The following is a 5,508-nucleotide window of genomic DNA, read 5'->3' on the forward strand; positions in this document are numbered from 1 at the left end:
CCCAATAAGACCTGGTGAGGCAACAGTAGACTTCCCTGTCAGCACATGCGCCTCAATGAAGTACAACAAGCAACCTCTGACAAACCTCTCACAACAAGCAACCTCTGACAAAAGTCCCTCTACTTCTATTCGAGGTGAAAATGATGAATCAGACACCTTAACGATAGCAACAGCTCGCTCCATCATACGTTTTTTTTGACTCAATGGAGGAACGTAGTCAGAGAAATGCTGATGAATGTCTTGCTCGAGCTGTGTATGCAACTGGTTCACCTCTGATGCTCACAGGCAATGTGTATTGGAAGAGATTTCTTCTTCTTTTTCTTTTTTAAAATTGTACCCCTTTTTCTCCCCAATTTCATGGTATCCAATTGTTTTTAGTTGCTACTATCTTGTCTCATCGCTACAACTCCCGTGCGGGCTCGGGAGAGACGAAGGTTGAAAGTCATGCGTCCTCCGATACACAACCCAACCAAGCCGCACTGCTTCTTAACACAGCGCCTTCCAACCCGGAAGCCAGCCGCACTAATGTGTCGGAGGAAACAACGTGCACCTGGCAACCTTGGTTAGCGACAAGGATTTCCCTACCGGTCAAACCCTCCCTAACCCGGGATTTCCCTACCGGTCAAACCCTCCCTAACCCGGGCGACGCTAGGCCAATTGTGCATCGCCCCACAGACCTCCCGGTCGCAGCCGGTTACGACAGAGCCTGGGCGCGAACCCAGAGTCTCTGGTGGCACAGCTGGCACTGCAGTACAGCGCCCTTAACCACTGCGCCGCCCGGGAGGCCTTGGAAGAGATTTCTGAATATTCTTCGCCCAGCACACACCCCTTCAACCAGACCTGATTGTTTTACTATTTTGCTGGATGCAGAGTTCAACAGAGTTCAAGTGAAGGTCAAGCAAATCACAGAGAAAGCAGACTGTATTGCAATCATCTCTGATGGGTGGTTGAATGTTCGTGAGCAAGGAATAATTAGCTACATCATCTCCACCAGTGGTAAGCAGCCTGAAACCCCTGAAACGTATAGCAGTAGCCATTGCACGGATTGAGGTAAACAATGCCATCCTGTCTGATGTTCAGACTCTGCTCTCGGATGTAAGAGAATAAATCCGTACTGACAATGTCAATGCTACATTCAGGCAGCCAGTAAAGAAGCTCCCCTTTGCCACAGCTAATGCTAATACTACAGCCAACTCTGCAGTAGACAACCCCAATAAGTGCCGATATTGTTGCATTTCTCATGGACGGGGAAAAGAACACTGCCCAGCATATGGAAAAATATGCAAATCCTGTGGTACAGCAAATCACTTCGCACGGGTCTGCATGAAAAGCAAGAGAAAGGAGGGTAAAGTGCACTCCATTGAAACAAACACAGATGAAGGGAACAACAGCACAGATGATGTATATGCTAGCGAGTGCATAGGGGCAGTGAGGGGCAGTGAGGGCAAAAGGAAAAAAGTGGTTTGTCACTCTGCTACTTAATAAAAAACCACAGCAATGCCAGCTAGATTCAGGGGCCACATGTAACGTTATAAGCCTTACAGACAAAAGGAGGCTCGTGCCCAGAGACAAACTCACACAGAGTAGCACCAAGCTGAAACTGTATTCAGGCCAGTTCATGACCTCTTTAGGCCTGTTTGTGACAGAGTTTGTTACAGAGTGTGTTTTACGTGGCCAGAAACACACCCTTGAGTGTGAAATAGTTGAGGCTAGTCAACAGTCATTACTGCCAGGTTTTTACATGCGAGCGCCTTGGGCTTATTAACTTCACCATCCCAGCTGATCTTAAGATTATATACAAAGTCCATGCTGGGCCCCTGAGCAAGGAGACACTCCTAAGCAAGTACCATGATGTCTTCAACGCACCAGTCGAGTCAGTTCCCGGCGAAGTCCACTTTGAGTTGGACGCAGCAATCCAGCCTGTCCAGTGTGCACCCTGCAATGTACCAGTGGCCATGAAAGCAGCTACGAAGGCTCAGCTTGACAAATACGAAGCAGATAGCCACATCATATCCGTCACAGAGCCTACAGACTGGATAAGTAATATGGTTATTGTCAAGAAACCAGACAAGCTACGGATATGCATTGATCCTAAACATCTCAGCTCTGCGACGTTCACATTACATTATGATCACGTTGTTCTTTACAAGCTCCCGAAGGCCAGAGTCTTCACGCTCATGGACGCCAGAGATGCCTTCCTGCAGTGCAAGCTCAACGAGCCCAGCAGCTACATGACTACCTTTTGGACACCCTGGGGCAGGAAGAGGTGGTTGAAGCTCCGTGGAAGAGATGGTTGGTGTCTCTGTGGCTCCAGATGTGTATCAGCGGAAACGGCACGAGCTGTTGATGGGACTCAGTGGCATGGAACCCATAGCAGATGACATCCTCGTAGTGGGCTGTGGGGACAGTGATGAGGAGGCAGAATGTGACCATGACGCCAAGCTGCTGGCCCTGATGGTCAGATGCAGACAGGTCAAGCTAAGGCTAAGTATAAAAAAGCTTCAGTTGGAAGTGCCAGATGTCCGCTTACATGGGCACATCTTGTCCTCCACCAGATTGAATGCGGATCCTGAAAAAGTGAAGGCTGTCTTTGAAATCCACCCCATCTGTCATGAAGGCAGTGCAGCACTCCTGTCATGATTCAGAGTGACTCAAGCCAGTATAGACTTGGCTGTTGCCTCGTGCAGGAGGGCCAGCCTGTGGCAATCGCCTCTCGGGCACTCACTCCAACAGAGTAGAACTATGCACAGATAGAGAAGGAGTGCCTCAGCATTGTTGCATGCCAACGCTTCCACCACTACCTGTACAGGCGCGACAATATTACCGCAGATCACAAGCCCCTTATTGCTATATTCAGCAAGCCTCTCCTGAATGCCCCTAAACGACTGCAGAGCATTGCTAATGGCCCAACAAAACTACAACCTCAAGGTGGTGTATAAGCCAGGGCCAGAGATGTATGTGAGTGACACGCTCAGCAGGGCTGCATCAGGCACACGCTCAATGCATGAACAACATGCAGTGTGCAGCTTACAAACAGAGCAAGTGGATGTTGAACACATCAACCAAGCTGACTACCTCAATGTTACGGATCAGCGCCTTATACAAATCAGACAGCACATAGACAGGGACGAGCAACTCCAGGAATTGAGGTCTGTGATTCTGATGGGCTGGCCCGACTGCAAGGAAGAAACTGCTTTAGCCGTCAGAGAATATTGGCCAGTCAAAGAGGAGCTCAGTGTTCAAAATGGAATAATATTCAAGGGTCAGAGAGTCGTTATTCCCTGGTCTCTGTTCCCTGAGATGTTGGCGCGCGTGCACTCAAGTCACATAGGAGGTGAGGCCTGTTACAGACAAGCATGTGACACACTGTATTGGCCAGGAATGCAGAGTGAAATCAAACACTATGTCATAAAATGCACAATCTGCAATGAATATGCCATTGAGCAACAGAGAGATGATGATGTCCCACAAGCTACCGATGCGCCCCTGGCAGATAGTAAGTCTAGATCTCTTCCAGCACAGTGGCAAAGACTTTCTGCTGGTAGTCGATCATTACTCAGACTTCTGGGAGATTGACCTCCTCCCCGACCTCTCAGCAGAGACAACGATCAAACACTGCAAGGCTCAGTTTGCCCGCTATGGCCAGCCAGATAGGGTAATTTCAGATAATGCACCCCAATTCTCCGGATTTGAGTTCTGAAAATTTGCTGCAGAATGGGAATTCGAGCACGTCACCTCATCACCACGACACCCAAAAGCTAATGGGAAGGGGGAGTCGGCAGTCAAAATCGCAAAGAACCTCTGCAAAAAAGCTCTACGAGAGGGCAAAGATGCCTGGAAAGCAATACTGCAGTGGCGCAATACCCTGACAGAAGGCAAGGAAAGCAGCCCGGCCCAGCGCCTCATGGCACGGCGCTTAAGCCAGCACTCTCCTGGAGCCATGTGTGGTGACAGACGTGCTGGTAAAGTTACGTCACAGAAGACAGGTTTCCATGTTCATCTACGACAATTCAGCAAAAGACTTGCCTGAGCTCAGGGTGGGTGAAACGGTGCCAATGAAGCCACTACCAGGGGACCGGACGGGCCTCTGGAGACTCGGACCCTGTGTACAGAAAGTGGCACCACGCTCCTACTTGGTCGAAGTGAATGAATCACTGTACCGTCGTAACAGGGTTTACATTCGGATTGCTGAGCCAGCGTCTACTCAGAACCCTGATGGTCATAGGGGTCGCATGACAAAAGATGGAACCCCAGCAAGTCACATGGGGCTGAGGCACAGAGGGAAGAGCCAGGGGATCACAGGTCTGCCGCTCCCTCGCCCATCAATACTCCCCTTAGACAGTCAGGTGACACGCCTGTGCGGGAACCCGCAGTCCTCGCAGACAAGCCCCCTGTCTTTTCACGCTGCGGGCGTCTGTCCCAGCCACCAAAAATAATTCAATCGGTAGGATTCCCATTAGGGATTGTTGACAGACAGAGATAAAAGTGAAGAGAGTATCAAAATGTGTTAAGTTCTTACTTGAACAGTTTAGTTTTATTTTCATGTTGGAAATTATTACTAGGTTTGTTTTGTTAGGGAATTGACAGCTCCTGTCCTATTTTATAAAAAGGAGATGTTATGGGTGTAAGATGGCACAGTGATGCCATCTGTTGGTAAATGTTAATTACTGCAACTCCGGTGTTTTGCAATGTACTGAACAAGAATGTTACTCTCAATGCTTCTGTCTTGTAATTTAATAACATTCAAACGAAGATGGGCTACACATACTGAGAAATAGGGGCACTGTTTCTCTCGCTCGGATGCTTTCTCTAGTGAAATTACATCCAGCCTCTTGCGAATTGAAGGACAGTTATGAAACACAGAGACAGGAAAGATGTTTTTAAAATTGTAATGTTTTGCTTGGTATTTTGGGGGGGGAAGCCTGGTTTCCCTTGGCCTCGTGAATACACGCCACTGTTGAAAGCAAGTCTAAAAAGCGGTATATCTGTTCTATGTGTGCTATTTATATGCTTCCCGTTCTTAAGTTTTGTTTTTGCGTCTTTTACGTCCAAACAGCTGAAAGTACAATACTTTTGGTTAAGGAAAATATATTTCACAGCGGTTTAGATGGTACAATGATTCTATACTTGCTTGTTTTGTCACAAACTGAAATGAGGCAAACTATTCGAATTTTAGCAACCAGGAAATGGCGTAGCGATTTCTGCATAGTGCAACTTTGAAGGAAACCAGTTAAAGTTATCAGAAAGAAGAAACTTAAAAACGCCCCCTTTTGTATGCAAAGAAATACGCACTCAAATAGGCTTACAAAACAATACTAATAGTTTGAAGTATGCACACTGTAAGAAAGTGTTCATACACGTTGCAAGTGTAGGCCTATTCCTTTCAATAATAAAGCAATTTTCAGACGACAATGCACAGGATAAAATTAGGGTGATGCGCGATACCGATCAAGTTGCAATGTCATATTACATGGTTTCACCAGAATCAAAAGCGAAACTAAACTGATA

The sequence above is a fragment of the Oncorhynchus nerka genome, linkage group LG26, assembly GCF_034236695.1.
Source record: "Oncorhynchus nerka isolate Pitt River linkage group LG26, Oner_Uvic_2.0, whole genome shotgun sequence".
NCBI lineage: Eukaryota > Metazoa > Chordata > Actinopteri > Salmoniformes > Salmonidae > Oncorhynchus > Oncorhynchus nerka.